The following is a 15,491-nucleotide window of genomic DNA, read 5'->3' as shown; positions in this document are numbered from 1 at the left end:
TTAAGAAAGCTCTGTGTTTTTGTTGTATTTCTAAACCTATTTATAAAAAAGGTTAATTCTATGAATTGTGTTGCAGTACATCATATCTGGATCTCTGACTGTGGCTGCTGAGAAGTCTTTGAATGCTTGTCTGGTGAGTGACCTTGATTCTTGCATTGAAGAAAAAAAATGAATTTTGATTTTTTTCTTATTAATGCAATTTTGAATTTGGACTTTTTCTTTCTTTTTTTTAGAACTCTTTGAACTCGTTTACAAAAAACATGGAATGAGTAGTCAGTGTTAATTTAATTCTTGTCATTTTTTGACGAGGATAAAGTGTATTTCATGTGTTCCACAGCGCTTTGTGACCATTGCAATTTAGATTTTTTCACACCAGACCCAGGCCACATTCATATGTGGTACCAAATCATATCACTATTTGATATTTTTTAAGGCGCTCAACTCGCATGTGTGCGACGTGTATGCCATTGGCGTGGGACTAACGTCACAATTCTGTGCCAGAGGAAGTGACACAGAGGAAGCTGCGCTCTTTTTCTTGTCTCAATCCCCTTCTTCTTTCCGTCATGATTTTCTCAAAGTCATGTCAGCTCTAGCAGGAGGTCCCATTGAAAACGTAGTGTGAATGATCAGGCAAAAGACATCAGAATGGAGCATCAAGACTGCAGTGTGAACATGACCTGAGGCATGTTCAGACCGTGATTGCCTTGAAAAAAAACAGATAAGTATCTGATTCGGTACCACATATGAACAAGACCTGGGTCTGGAGTGAAAAAAATTTCTGCTGCAAAAAATTATATTGGTGGTGTGCAGAAAGTTTTCTGTTTTAAAAGCAGTGTCAGAAAGAGGGTTAGAGGGCGTCTGTAAAGAAGGTTAATCCTGTGATTGATAATACTGACCTCGAGTTTACATTGAGTTAGAATGAATTTAAAACATCAGTATTGTCACTCATTGACCAGACAATTTCTGATCTTTGCCAGACATTTTCAACATTTCATTAGATTTTCTCAAAGTTTCCGTCTAATGTCTCAACTCTCTTCTCTCTTCAGATCAACGCTTCTCTGGCGCTCAACATTATGTCAGCACTTACTGCTCTGTCTGGTGTCTCACTGTACACAACGGATTGTTTAGTCTTATTCTATCCAGTCGTCTACGCAAGATTGGTAATGGTTTATTAAAACATCTACATATTATCCCACATAATAACTTTTGCAGCGCTAAATCACCTTTATAGGACAGTTTTCCTCCTTTTAGGGGTTTTGTCCAGAATATTTGAAGAAAATTCCTGTTCCTGTTCTTATTTTGTTACTGTTATTGTTCTTATTTTGGAGACACTCAGCTTGAGCTTCAGTAATGCACTTACACTTCCCGGAGAGCAAATACTAACTAAAACTCTTTTCAGGATTATCTTACCTACTCGGCCATGGGGGCTGTGCTCCACTTCCTGGAGCTCATTGTGTCGATCACCGCGGCGGGATTCGCCTGTAATGCAACCTGCTGTGGCACAGAGGTGAGTCAGCTCCTCACTGTGAGCATGTGTTACGACCCAGCTCTGTGACGGGAAGTCAGGAAGTAACAAAAAGCAGGTAGAATTGGCGACTTCTTTAAAGTGCAACTTGTTTTTTCACTCTTCTAACTCGCCAGGAACGAAATAACCAAGAGGGTTATTTGGTTCAGTACAATTAGCAGCATCCTCCAATCAGACGGACCCACATCAGGCTGAAGGAGGAGGAAGTCCAGAAAGGCATTCCTGGCCTTTGACAGTGTAACACCTATTACATAACACACAGAGGCGAGATGAGGGAGTGTAGCCTTCCAGCTGTAACACCTGCTTTAGTGTTGTTTTCCCAGAGTTAGACAGGTTATCCAGCTTTTAAATAAATGACTCTTAAAGTGAGGAAACTCAGGACAACACAATGGTTTACAGTGAAAATGCAAAATTTTTATTGCGTTTTGGTGCTCAGAGCCACCGATAAACGTTAAAGCTGCCAAGGTGGAACTTTTTAAAAATGCTTCAACTACGTCTCCATCTAGACAGCTAAAACGCTGCCTTGGCCACAGAATACAACTGCTGTGCAAATGTTCAGTAGATGAACAATAAGAACAATGTTTTCTTCTGGAGTGCCATGACTCCCAGTCTATGTTCTCATGTTCCCGGTTTTGGCCCTGGTCCCAGGCCATATTCTACTGCACTTGGTGGTTTTAGAGTTGACAGCCATTGTAATAGCCATCCAACCTTGCTGTCTGTCCATACAAATGTCCGTGTTTGTAGTGTATTGTTCTGTGCCGCATGTGTGTGGTTTTATTTGAAAAACCAACAGGACCAACTAGTGGCCCATCATGGAAACTACATTGTTTTCAAAAGGATAATGTGTGAATGTGAAATGTTTCTCAAACAAAAACACAAAAATGATGTGTTTGCAATGGAAAGTTTCTCATATAAAGGGACCTCAGTGACCCTTTTTGCTTTCCGTCTTCTAGCAGGTGAAAGTCGTCACCACTCAGGCTCCACCCAATTTCCAAGCAGCACCTGCAGCCTACGCTAAGCCATACCCTCAGGTAAATTCACCTCTAATGCAACCTGCGGCTGCACAGAAGTGAGTCAGCTCCTCACTGTTGACCTGACTCAGCTCTGCGAAGGGCAATGCGATAAGGACAAGTAACAAAAACCAGGTGGAATTGATGACTTGAGCAAAGTGCAACTTTTTTTTCACTCTTCTAAAGAGACGAGAACCACATAGCCAAGAGGGCAGGACCCGAAGGCTAACCAAAAACAAAGCAGGAGAACTAAATAAAAGAAAAAGCTACTCACTCTGTGACACTTTCTGCTTTCTGTCTTCTAGCAGGTGCAATTCGTCACCACTCAGGCTCCGCCCAATTTCCAAGCAGCACCTGCAACCCACGCTAATCCATACTCTCAGGTAAATTCACCTCTAATGCAACCTGCAGCTGCACTGAAGTGAGTCAGCTCCTCACTGTTGACCTGTGTTATAACCCAGCTCTGCAAAGGGCAATGCGATGAGGGCAAGTGACAAAAACCAGGTGGAATTGGTGACTTGAGCAAAGTGCAACTTTTTTTTCACTCTTCTAACGAGCCGAGAACCAAATAACCAAGAGGGCAGGACCTGAACGCTAACTAAAAACACAGTAAGAGAACTAAGTTAAACGAAAAGCTACTTACTCAGTGACACTTTCTGTTTTCTGTCTTCCAGCAGGAGCAAGTTGTCACCACTCAGGCTCCGCCCAATTTCCAAGCAGCACCTGCTGCCCACCCTAATCCATACTCTCAGGTAGATAAAAGAAGTGTGTTTGCCATGTGAATCTCTTAATTCAGAGATGAATCCCACTAATAGTGTTTTATTGTTTTGCAGGATGGGGGCTTTTTTGAAAACCGAGGGGCTCTGCCTCGAGTTCATGCATCTCATCCCTAACTGACCCGCAGACTTTGACTCTGATCATTGCACCCTTGCTGTCTTTTTTGTACTGTGCTAAAAACATGTCAATGAGAGATGGGGAACCGATGAACAACAAAGGACAACAAGTTTCATGGTGGTAAATGTGGATTCTGCTTCTATATCATACTGTGGAAACCAAAGTGGAATATAGATTTGATTGAAGGGTACGATGTGAAATGATCTTCATTGTGCTGCTCTGGGCAGGACAGGAAAAAAAAAATTATTTGAAATGAAAATGCACCAATTCCGTTCATGTGTGAGTTGCTTATTTTTCTAATTTTTTGTATTGTTTGTACGTCTTTTTAAATTTACATTCTGCAAGTATGACTGCAGATCATGTTGAGTACAATGAGAAATTTCTAAATGTATTTTTGTACTTTGTCTTGTATGCTACAGAGGATGAAACATGCCAAAATGAATTAAATACACCATTAAATAAACAAATGCACCATTAAATAATTACTTGGCTGTGTCATAAAACAATTAAAATTGGAATTAAATACTTCAATGTGTGATTAAATGTGGAATTAATTTACTTTCAAAGTCACCCATATAAGCAACATGAAATAAATCTGGTAAAATGGCTGCAGAGAAACTCTTTGATGATTTTGTTGGGATTCCAGGTTACACGAAAGAAACTGTTCATTTGCCATGACTTGTGTGTGCTCCAAGACACACACACAGCAGGGAGGAGGTCAACCCTTCCCCCCACCCTCACTGGGGGTACGCCTTTGAAACTGGAGCCCATGTCGAAGCCCACCTCTGAGAGGAGGTACGGAACTGTGATTGCTCAGGTTTCACAGAGAATGCCCAGGCCAAGCGGTTGCTTCATATAGACAGTTCACCCGGACTTCCAAAGAGGCAGGAAGGGACTTTCCTGGTTCCACAGCCAGCTAGCCAGCACTGCTAACGGCTCACAAAGGCAGGAGCCCTCCGACCCAGGGCCTAACCAGAGGCGGGATACTGGTGTCCAGCATCCTGTCTTCCCACCAAGAACCACCAGAACAGGCAAGAGAAATACAGCCACTACTCAAACTGTTCTTTGAGACTTCCACAGGCGAAGCGACCAGTTCCTTCACCCTGCAAGCAGGATCTTCGCACTCCAGTCATAAGCACATGTCAGCCCCCGCCCCCAGCGTCTGACTGCCACCCGGGCCCACGATCCACTCCTCCAGCCCACACAAGGACACACCATGGAAGAAGCACAGCAAGGACAGGTCTTCAATCCTTCAACCTCTTCACCTTCTACCTCTGTACAGCAACAGATAATGTTAGGAAACAAGGAGCAACCACATGGCTCGCACCAAGTTACTGGCTACTCCAGAGCGACTTTTCCTCCAAAGACAATGGAAAGTGGTAACTATCTGGGCTTTAGCATAAACACGTTTTGCCAAGCGTAGAACTGTTTATTTTCATGACGTGTGGATTTAATTGTTCTCCGGTTTTGATGAACTGAGGATAAGTTAACAGTCTGTAAGCTAATGATCTTTCCGCTTTACCCAACACTGGATGAAGCAAAGCGAACACTTAATCTTTGATGCTGAACTGTAATGCTTAAGCCTACACCATCACACCAAAACATCACATGTGTAATCCAACATCTTCCACATGACTTGAAGTGATGTACAACACAGATCATGGAGACTCATTTTGAATTGGCTTTTACAAAGTTGCACTTGAGAGAGGAAACAGACCTCACCCCCTCTCAGGCTCCTTTGTTACCGAGCACGTGGGGAGAAAATGCGTCTGATCCGGCAATTTAACTGCAGCCCTTAGCTGGCCGCCATTTTGATCTGTAGTTCCATCCCTCAGTCCTCCATCCTATCCCATAAACCCTCCATCTCTCTCCCATCATACACACGCACACATTCATGCAAACAAGACTTGTATAGATATCTAGATAGAATTGTGCTTGGTTTTGCTTTATTAATAAATACTTGTTAATTTTTGGAATCTATGTCGTTAATGTTTCACAAGTATGAATGGAATGTCGATCTCTTCTGTCCAAGAGCTCCAGAATCCTTCAGGTTTCACTGTTAAAATTTGGTAATTGTAAATAAGTTAATTATTAATCCAGATCTGGTCTGGGAAGCCAGTCTTACATATTGATTGCACATGAGATGGTTTAAGTCAATAAAATCCAAAAAATAATTAGGTCAATAATACAGTGAACTGAATAAACACATATCTGTGGCGGTTCGCTGACGGTCTGTAGGGTTCGACAGAATAAGTGGAGGCAGCCCATGGTCATTCTACTGTCTTTAAACAAAACACAAACTCCACCACCTGGGGAGCCTTTTCAGACTTACCCCCAGGTGACACCAAGAACCAAAACAAAACAAAAAAAAAACTGGAGGCATTCTTTTGGACAGCCTTCCGCTCACAATATTATGTGGCGTGGATCTGAAGCTCAAGTGCGGGAAAAAAAGCAGAGGCAGATATGCAGGTTAGGATGGCGTTTATTCACACAAAGTTCTTCAGGGCAGATGTTTTACTTCAACCGGACTAGTCCAATGGAAGGAAAGCTTCACTGAGTTCCAAGCAGAGCAGCGGAGGGGAGGGTAGTTCCCAGAAGCTGACAAGTAGAGCGGCGGGCGGTCGAGGTGGGTCAAGGAAGCAGACTTGAGAGCTGGTTGGGGCTGGCTATGAACTGAACTCTCGTGCAGTTTCCCCCGGTGGATGCAGGCTGACTGCTTGACTGATGCAGGTAGCACAGAGACAGCTTCAGACTAGAAACAGGGAGAGCAGAATTAGTGGTGAGCAAACAACAGCTTACAGGAGCTGAATGAGTTCTCATGACAGAGACTCACCGTGGAGAAAAGACTGTCTGGTATTGAGTGGAATCACCAGCCAGGTTAAATAAGGGGAAGATCAGGTGTAGGTGATCAGGCCACTCTCTGCCACAGGTGAAGCTCATCAGCTGATTGAACTGAACCAGCTGCTTCCGCCCACATCCAAGAGACACACCCCCACCTGAGGAAAACAGAAAGTGAGGGGGGAAGGTGGAGAGACAGGGCAATACTGCCCCTATGTGGCGGCTGAGGTGGAGGACTTGACACACAAGCCCTGCATCTCCTCCAACATCTGCCATTTTCTGTCTGACATGACTGCACTCAAATTGTCTGCCAGAGTAGCTGCTCTTATGCCTCTCTCAGCCCAAAGAGAGGGGGGGGGAGGGACAATCAATAATTATGCAAAGGTGAACACAATTATTCCTCCCTACATCCTTCATCGCTCCATGCAACCATTTCAGCCCTCTATGGTGTAATAAACTATATGGTTACTGTTCAGAGATCTAAAAGATTTTAAAAGGTGTTAATTTTTTTCAAAGATGTCAAAAAATATTGAAAGATGTTAAAATATGAAGAGTGAAAATGATTTGTAAAACAGTCAGGAGAGATGCTGATTTTAAATTATTTTATTTCTGTACTTTATTTTGTTGGAATGATCTAGTACACGCTCAAAAAACTTTACATTATGAAATATGCAGAAATACAAGTTAACAGAATGACAACTTTATTTGTATTAAAATATGGCTAATGCAATGTGCAAAAAGTACAAATACTGAAACTAAAATATGTAGAAATATGACATGGCTTCATAGCGTATTCAAGTTGTGTATCATGTACTTGAAAAGTAATTAGTGGAGTAACTTATTATTATTAAAAACTAACTTGATCAACACTGTTCACGCATAATAATGTCAATGAAACTTTCACATACACATGGAGGAACTCCATTACACTGTCTTTAGGTGGGGTTAAGTGATGGAGTAGTTATTGTTGGGAATTACGTTGGGTAATTCTTATTAAACTACTGAAGGATTGATTACCGGGAGTAATTGATTATTTTAAGCAATTTATGAACTTACTAATTTGAGTAAATTGTCATTTACCAATTAATAATTGCCCATCATTAACAATGAATCATCCATCAATCCATCCATCCATCCATTTTCAACTGCTTATCCGGGGCCGGGTCGCGGGGACAGCAGTTTCAGCAGGGATTCCCAGACTTCACTGTGCCCAAATACTTCCTCCAGCTATTCCGGGAGGATCCCAAAGCGTTCCCAGGCCAACCCCGAGACATAGTCTCTCCAGGGTGTCCCAGGTCTTCCCCAGGGCCTCCTCCCGGTGGGACATGCCCGGAACACCTCCCTAGGGAGGCGTCCAGGAGGCATCCTGAAAAGATGCCCGAGCCACCTCAGCTGGCTCCTTTTGATGTGGAGGAGTAATGGCTCTACTCTGAGCTCCTCCCTGGTGACTGAGCTCATCACTCTATCTCTAAGGGAGCGCACAGCCACCATACGGAGGAATCTCATTTCAGTCACTTGTATCCGGGATCTTGTCCTTTCGGTCATGACCCAAAGCTCATGACCATAGATGAGGGTGGGAACATAGATTGACCAGTAAATTGAGAGCTTCACCTTTTGGCTCAGCTCCCTCTTCACCACAACAGACCGCGTCACTGCAGCCGCTGCACCGATCTGCCTGTCAATCTCACGCTCCATCCGTCCTCTACTTGTGAACAAAACCCCAAGATACTTAAACTCCTCCACTTGAGCCAGGTTCTCTCCATCAATCTGAAGAGGACAGACCACCTTCTTCCGGGGGAGGACCATGGGGGATACAGTCAGGTCGGCACCAATCCAAGTCAGCCCTGGCCAACTCGGCACCGCCCCCGGGATACAGTCAAGTCGGCATCAAGCCAAGTTGGCATCTAGGCAAGTCAGCCTCGCCGAGGGGGGGGCTCTCAGGTGGCCGAGTTGGCAAATCCTGGAGCTGATGTCAGCTGCGGCACGACAATTTGCACAGTTATAATTATAATACAGGCGACTGGTTTGATCAAATGCCGCCAGGTCACATGATCTGGTCACATGACCAGACAGCCGCTAGCGCTACGTGCTCGTAGCTAAGCTACTCGGTTCAAACAGAACGTCAAACATGAAGCTCCAAGTACATCATCCACCTGTCAGTCACCATAATCACACAGTTTGTACTCCAGTCCTCCGCCTGCTACGTGAGGAGAAGTGGCGCAGCCGGCACGAAAAAAACTGTGCAAATCGTCGCGCCGCAGCCGGCATCGTTGCACTACGATTCCCAGAATGCCTTGGGGACCGGTCACATGACCAGACAGCCACTGAGCGCTGCGACTCGTAGCTGCACGATCGTAGCTAAGCTACTTCAGTTCAAACAGATCATCCAAAAACTGTGCAAATCGTCGCACTGCATTGTGATTTAAAAAAAAAAGAGGCTTTTTGCCGAGTTGGTAAGCAGCTTAAAGTCAAGTCGGCACCGACCATCGAGGCTGACTCGGCTTGATGCCGACTTGACTGTATCACGGGGGCGGTGCCGAGTTGGCCAGGGCCGACTTGGATTGGTGCCGACCTGACTGTAATCCGACCATGGCCGAGGATTCTGAGGTGCTGATCCTCATCCCCATCGTTTCACACTCGGCTGCGAACCACCCCAGTGCATGCTGCAGGTCTGGGTTCGATGACACCAACAGGACAACATCATCTGCAAAAAGCAGAGAAGAAATCCTGTGGCTACCAAGCCAGACCCCCTCCGGCCCCTGGCTGCACCTAGAAATTCTGTCCATAAAGATTATGAACAGAACCGGTGACAAAGGGCAGCCCTGCCAGAGTCCAACATGCACCATACTTAAAGTACTCAGGCCGAATCTCGCCCACCCCCGGAGCCTTGCCACAGGAGCTTACCAACCACCTCGGTGACTTCAGCTTGGGTGATGGGTGAGTCCACCTCTGAGACCTCAGCCTCTGCTTCCTCCACGAAAGACGTGGCGACAGGATTGAGGAGGTCCTCGAAGTATTCCTTCCACATACTATAATACACCCAGTTGACGTCAGCAGCTCCCCGCCTCCACTGTAAAAAGTGTTGATGGAGACCTGCTTTCCTCCTGAGTCACCGGATGGTTTGCCAGAATTTCTTTTAGGCCGACCGGTAGTCCTCCTCCATGGCCTTCCCAAACTCCTCCCAGACCTGAGTTTTTGCCTCCACAACCACTCGGGCTGCAGTTCGATTGGCCTGCTGGTACCTGTTAGCTGCTTTGGGAGTCCCATGAGTCAACAAGACTCAATAGGACTCCTTCTTCAGCTTGACGGCAGCCCTTACTTCCGGTGTCCACCACCGGGTTCGGGGGTTGCCGCCACGACAGGCACAGGAGACCTTACGACCACAGCTCCGAGCAGCTGCTTCGACAATGGAGGTGGAGAACATGGAAGACTCTGACTCAATGTCCCCAGCCTCCCTCGGGACATGAGGGAAGCTCTCCCGGAGGTGGGAGTTGAAAACCATGCTGACAGAGGGTTCCGTCAGACGTTCTCAGCAGACCCTCACAACACTTTTGGGTCTGCCAAGTCTGTCTGGTTTCCTCCTCCGCCAGCGAATCCAACTCACCACCAGGTGGTGATCGGTCAACAGGTCTGCTCCTCTCTTTAACCTCATTTAACTTGCTGAGAAGTGCTATGTTGGAGCCAATTAGTAAAGTAAATTTAATTTGATTAATTGATATTAATTTCAGTTATATAATAAGTATTAAGGATTGTGTTTGTTTTTGCTTGGTTGATAATTATTGTTTGAATTTCTCCTCCTCCCAGTCAGGGCCTCCTCTCCGCAATCAGGATAAAGGCTCAGGTGTGAGGGGTTCTGGTGAGGTGTGGAGGGAGGAAGGAGTGAGACAGTTTTTCGACCACAGACAGTAGAAAACGCAGAAAGCACAGACAGTGGCAAACACAGAGATTTGACCACAAATAAAATTGGAATTTGGACTCAAGGACATATCTCCACAAGTGCTTTTTGATCTGTGAGTGAAAACCTCTTCCTCAAAGGGTGATTCTAAACATCATATGCGCCAGCTCCCGCCATGTTGTACGTGCCTTTGCGTAATAACAATAAGTAACAGATAAACACCTCCATGTATTTTCTGGTTTGTATTAAATAAAGTCACCTCTTAACTGTGGAAATGACCCGAAAAAACATTCCAAAATATCAAGACAGCTTCAGAAAAATGTACACACTCTCTGCTCTTTGCATTTTAATCAGTTTGTCAGTTGAAGAGGGCAGTTCTTAAACACTGATCCGTTCATGTGCAGACTCCCACTATTATTTGTGCCACAGCCAGCTGCTCACCTCATAACCCCTGGGGGAAACAAAGGATTATGTACACAAGGGGTCACTGCCCCTGCAGATATTAAACACATCTTATTACATTATACAGAATCCTTTGTTTTAAATTAATTTTTGATATTCCCCTACCAGTTAGCAACCAAAAACTCATCCCTGCTTTGTTAATTAACCTGTACACAAAGTCCTAAACATGTTTTGGCCGTGCATGTAACAATTCTAACCCCAAAATTCAATACAATTTTTGGAAAGACATGCAGATTTCTTGAAATTTGTTTTTGCTACCCATCTCATTTTAATATATGTATATCTTTGAAGTATATTGTATGAAAAAATAATAAGATTCAGACATTTGTGTGTCAGATTTTTTTTTAAAATTGATCCTTGAAGTAAAATGTTATGTTTGGTACAGTTTAGTGTGGAGTGAGCCAATTCTGAGTTAAATTCTGGAGTGGGCTAGGACTTGGTTCCTTTCTGTGTGGAGTTTGCATGTTCTCCCCATGTGCGCATGGGTTCCCTCTGGGTTCTCCGTCACAAATGGTCATAATTCTGAATGAGTTGAGGTTTTGATCCAATTCCTCAAAGCATGACTACTTTTTGTGGCATTTTTACAGCAATTAAACATTTTCATTACTATTTCAGTGGCTCTTACAAACAGCTTTACCTCTATGGTGCACATCGGTACGATATTACAGAGCTCACGTTAATTAAATTGGTAGTTTTCCCTAGTATTCATAAATATCAGCCCTCCTTGACATCCCTAGTCTGTTTTCGGATTTACAGTGCTGTGAGGAACTGGAACACTCCAACTTGTGAAGGTGCAACATGTTTGTTCGGGCAAAGAGGACGTAAAGGTTAAATGTTGTAAAACACTTTATACTGACTAATGACGCTTACAAAACACAACACACACGGATGTTATCCAGATATATTGCCACGAGTTCCTGTATTGCAGTGAGTATGTGCTATCATCTTGAATAACAGGGTGATTAATGATTAACTTGTGGATTTAAATGGATTTAAATGTGACAGCGAGCGGAGCAGCTCAGATCACAGGAACATCTCGACAGTGAACGCGGCTTCTTCTAACATGGATTCTCATTCTGCACCGTACTCCTCAGGAAACATAATCGTGCTCACCCAACTGGGCCCGGGGACTCCCAACGGGCAGCAGCATCCATTGCCAGGTGGAACACACAGGTTCAGGAAGGGATATCCCCAGGCGCTCGGGGTGAGAGATGCTTTTACACGTTTCTGACAAACAGGTAGCTCTTGCTAACCCTAACCATTCTTTTAATATTTTTGTCCATTTATTAATTACATGGACAGGTTGAAATTTTTCAGTTTCTTTGAATTTGTTTTTTGTCTGTCCATCTATCAATCTATCTATTTACGGACCAGGTCAAATTAGAGGTTTTTATTTTGATTCTCGTTCATTCTGTTTGTCACCAGTCATGTTTCATGTGTTTGTGTCTGCAGGCTGTTCAGATCATGATCGGATTGATGACCCTGCTGTATGGGATCGCAGACCTTGTTTCTCTCCTCCACCAATATACAGCTTCACTGGCAGTTTTAAGTGGGATCTTTGTTTGGGGAGCTTTGTTCGTAAGTCCGGTTCTTGTGTTCCTTCGCCTTCAAGTCATCTCTGTCCACTTTCACCTACAGCTATTATCAAGGGAAGGACACAGCGTGCCTGACGTCAGAGGCAGGGCTTACATTTTGTCATTCATTGAACTCAAGTTATTTTCAGAACATCACTGGGTGGAGTCTTGAGTTCGACATTAGTTAAGTCTGAGAATGGAGCAGCTGGCTAATATTTACATAACATCACAAGAGGTGCAGCTCAATATAACTATATCAATACTTTGATCAAATTTGCCTCTTTAATCAACAAATGAATCCGATCAGGTTCATTAGGCCTTTTTTTTTGTATTAATGGTTTTGATTCTTATAATCAGGCCAGATTATAAGAATCAAAACCATTAACAGAAATGAATATTTATGGGGCATGTGCCCTCAGGTTCACCTTTCCTTCCGCCTGTCATGAAGCAAAGTCCAGCTCTTCTGCCTAATCTGTGAAACTGTCCATCACGACATGATACCAGTCAATCTGGCATTTTATAGATTTATAGTGTATTCACAGTGAAATCATCAGCTCAGAGGCTGAAATAATCTTTACTGAAGATCACTGATGCAGTCATGTGGTGAAATGTTTGAGTCTCATTTCATGGATTTAATGACAGACATGTTTTATTTTTGACAACAAAGTCAAAAGAAACAGTAGGTTGCAAAGTGGAAGAAAGTGATGTTTATTGATGCAACCATATTGATTAAACCAAACTGCTGCTTTCTGGCCTTCCTAAAAACAGTATCATCCACCTTCCACTACCCAAGAATTCAGTTGCCTGGTGCTGCTGAGGACCGGAAGATGGTTTCACATGGGACTGTTTTTAGAAATCACTGCATTGGCTCGATTTAGTGTCTTAAGCCTGCCACACACTACAGGATTTTTTCAATCTTCCCCGAGTCAGAGACCACACACTACAAGACAACAGAGGACAGATCGCACCCGATCTTCCTCTCCTGATCTTCTAGTGTGTGTGTCGCTCTGGAGCAGAACACACACCAGCAGATTCTTCAGCCGAGAATCGGCTCCTCACTCCTCCAAATCTCGCATCGTCCAACGTGACTTTGTGCTGTTTCCCTTCATTGCTGTTTTTACATTCATCTCCACTTTCAATAATAAGTGGAGAACTCATTCATTCCCTCAGTTCATTCATTCACATCGGTATCGCTCCTTCAGTGCAGCACCCCCCCCTAGTGCGCACGGAGCATGGACTGTCAGCACCTTGTCAAAAAATTGAAATGTTCCAGTACAGAAGAGGGAAACATAGTTTCAGATCATTTTATTATAATTTACCCTCCACATTTTTAATAATAATTCAGCTTATTAGCTAATCTGTTTGTGTGTTTTTTGTTTTTTGTATTTTTTTTACTTTTGACTCCCGAGTGGAGCAGTAGAATAAAGTTATTAGCAGACCGTGTCAAATAAAAGCTACTTTTTTAAATCACCAAATATCTTAAAGGGGCTGTATCATGCTTTTTTAGCTAGTCCAAACCCTAGAAATGGCATTAACGTGGTGATAGTTTATTTTTGGCGCTAAGGAAAAGTAATTTTGTGTGAAATAAAAGATTTTCTGGGGCTAATTCTGAAACCCGAGAGAGAAAACACTCCGTTTCACTGAAAATCCCGCCTCTCCCCCTGTGGACTTTGACTGACAGCGTACTTCAACCAATCAGCGCTTCAAAACAAATACGCTAGCTATCTTTAGCTCTTTAACTTTAGCTTCTCTACACCCAAAGACACGCGAAAACGTCTTTTCCTGTTAGAAACTCATCAAGCGCAGACCCTTCAGACTCTTCAGACCCTTCAGACTCTTGCTCCTGCTTAATTGTTGCTTTCAGACGATGGTCAAAGTTTATCTCCGTAATCAGAGTTAGAAAAAAGCAGCAACGCTGATTGCCGAGGGCCTGCGGGAGGGGGGCTCAGGGGAGCCATCTTCTCCGTGTGACGTCAACGTGGGAAACAGAGCGTTTTCATGGGTGCGGGAGGGGCTGCCTCTCTGAGCAGCAGAAACATGAGGAAAGCTCAAACACACAGGCATGAAGGAAAAAAAATGATTTGGGGGTGTTTTTGGTGAGTACATAACTATATAACAAGGTTAAAACATACAAAAAGTGAATTTTGCATGATACAGCCCCTTTAAATCATTCTTTATGTCCACAGATGTGATAGTTTACCCCAGAATAAAAACACGTTGAGCTTTGATTAGGTCAGTTTCATTATAGTCCGATCTGTCTCTGAAGGCACGGAGTCAGTGGAAAGTTTTTTTTTTCTTTTATCATTGCTTTTTTTTCTTCCCCATTCTTCCGTGATGGTTAATAACGGAGATTAATTAAAACATTGGGATTATTGCAGGACTGGCGGAGATGCAGATATTAGATCGGAGTTTGGATCTGAATGGAGGAAATCCAGTTCACCCAGAAGCGATAGAATTAACCCCTCACTTTCTGTACAGCTGAGTTTAGGAGCTCTGGCTTTTCTGTTTCACTGTCATATATAGTGAATATATTTCACAGACATATATTCATCCAGCTCTGACAGCTGTGAGTGGATTTTTTTAATCAGCGGCACCTTGGTGAGACGGAGCTGTTCATCTAATCAAGGAGCTTTATTCCGAGGGTGTGGACAGCTCTACTCGGAGCTGATCGGCTCCTCTCAGAGCGCACCACACACTACAGGATTTGCGATTGGAAATATTAAACATGTTCATTATCTACGATCTCCCCTTCCGACGCCTCCCGAGAGGCTCCGACTGGAAAAAATCTCTCGGAACACACCGCACACTACACGAAGATCGGACCCGAACTCATTTGCATACTCTCGACAATCGGACCCTGTCGGCTTCGATCGGGAGGAGAAGATCGGGGCAAAATTCGGCCCGATTATCCTGTAGTGTGTGGAGGCCTTTAATGGTCTTGCAACTTATTATCTGTCAGATTTACTTTTAATTCATGAAAACTTGTCTGGGTTGAGGTCCTCCAGATTTGAATTTTTCCTAAAGTTAAGACATCACATTGTGGTGAACTCTTCACTCTGCCTGGCTCTGCAATGTTTTCAAGTGGAAATTTGTAGAATGAGAATAAGGAGCTGAACACAAAACCTTATGGAACGCCATAAAAGGTGTTACTGGAACATTGATCAACAATACTGACAAAATGCTCTTTATGTTTGCGGAAGGCTTATATTTTGGTTGTATTTGATTTTTGTAAATCTGATTTGAAAAGTTCTTCATACGATAAATCTTGTTGCAGTACATCATTTCTGGATCTC

The sequence above is a fragment of the Salarias fasciatus genome, chromosome 5 (assembly GCF_902148845.1).
Source record: "Salarias fasciatus chromosome 5, fSalaFa1.1, whole genome shotgun sequence".
NCBI classification, from domain to species: domain Eukaryota; kingdom Metazoa; phylum Chordata; class Actinopteri; order Blenniiformes; family Blenniidae; genus Salarias; species Salarias fasciatus.
This window is presented reverse-complemented; position numbering follows the sequence as displayed.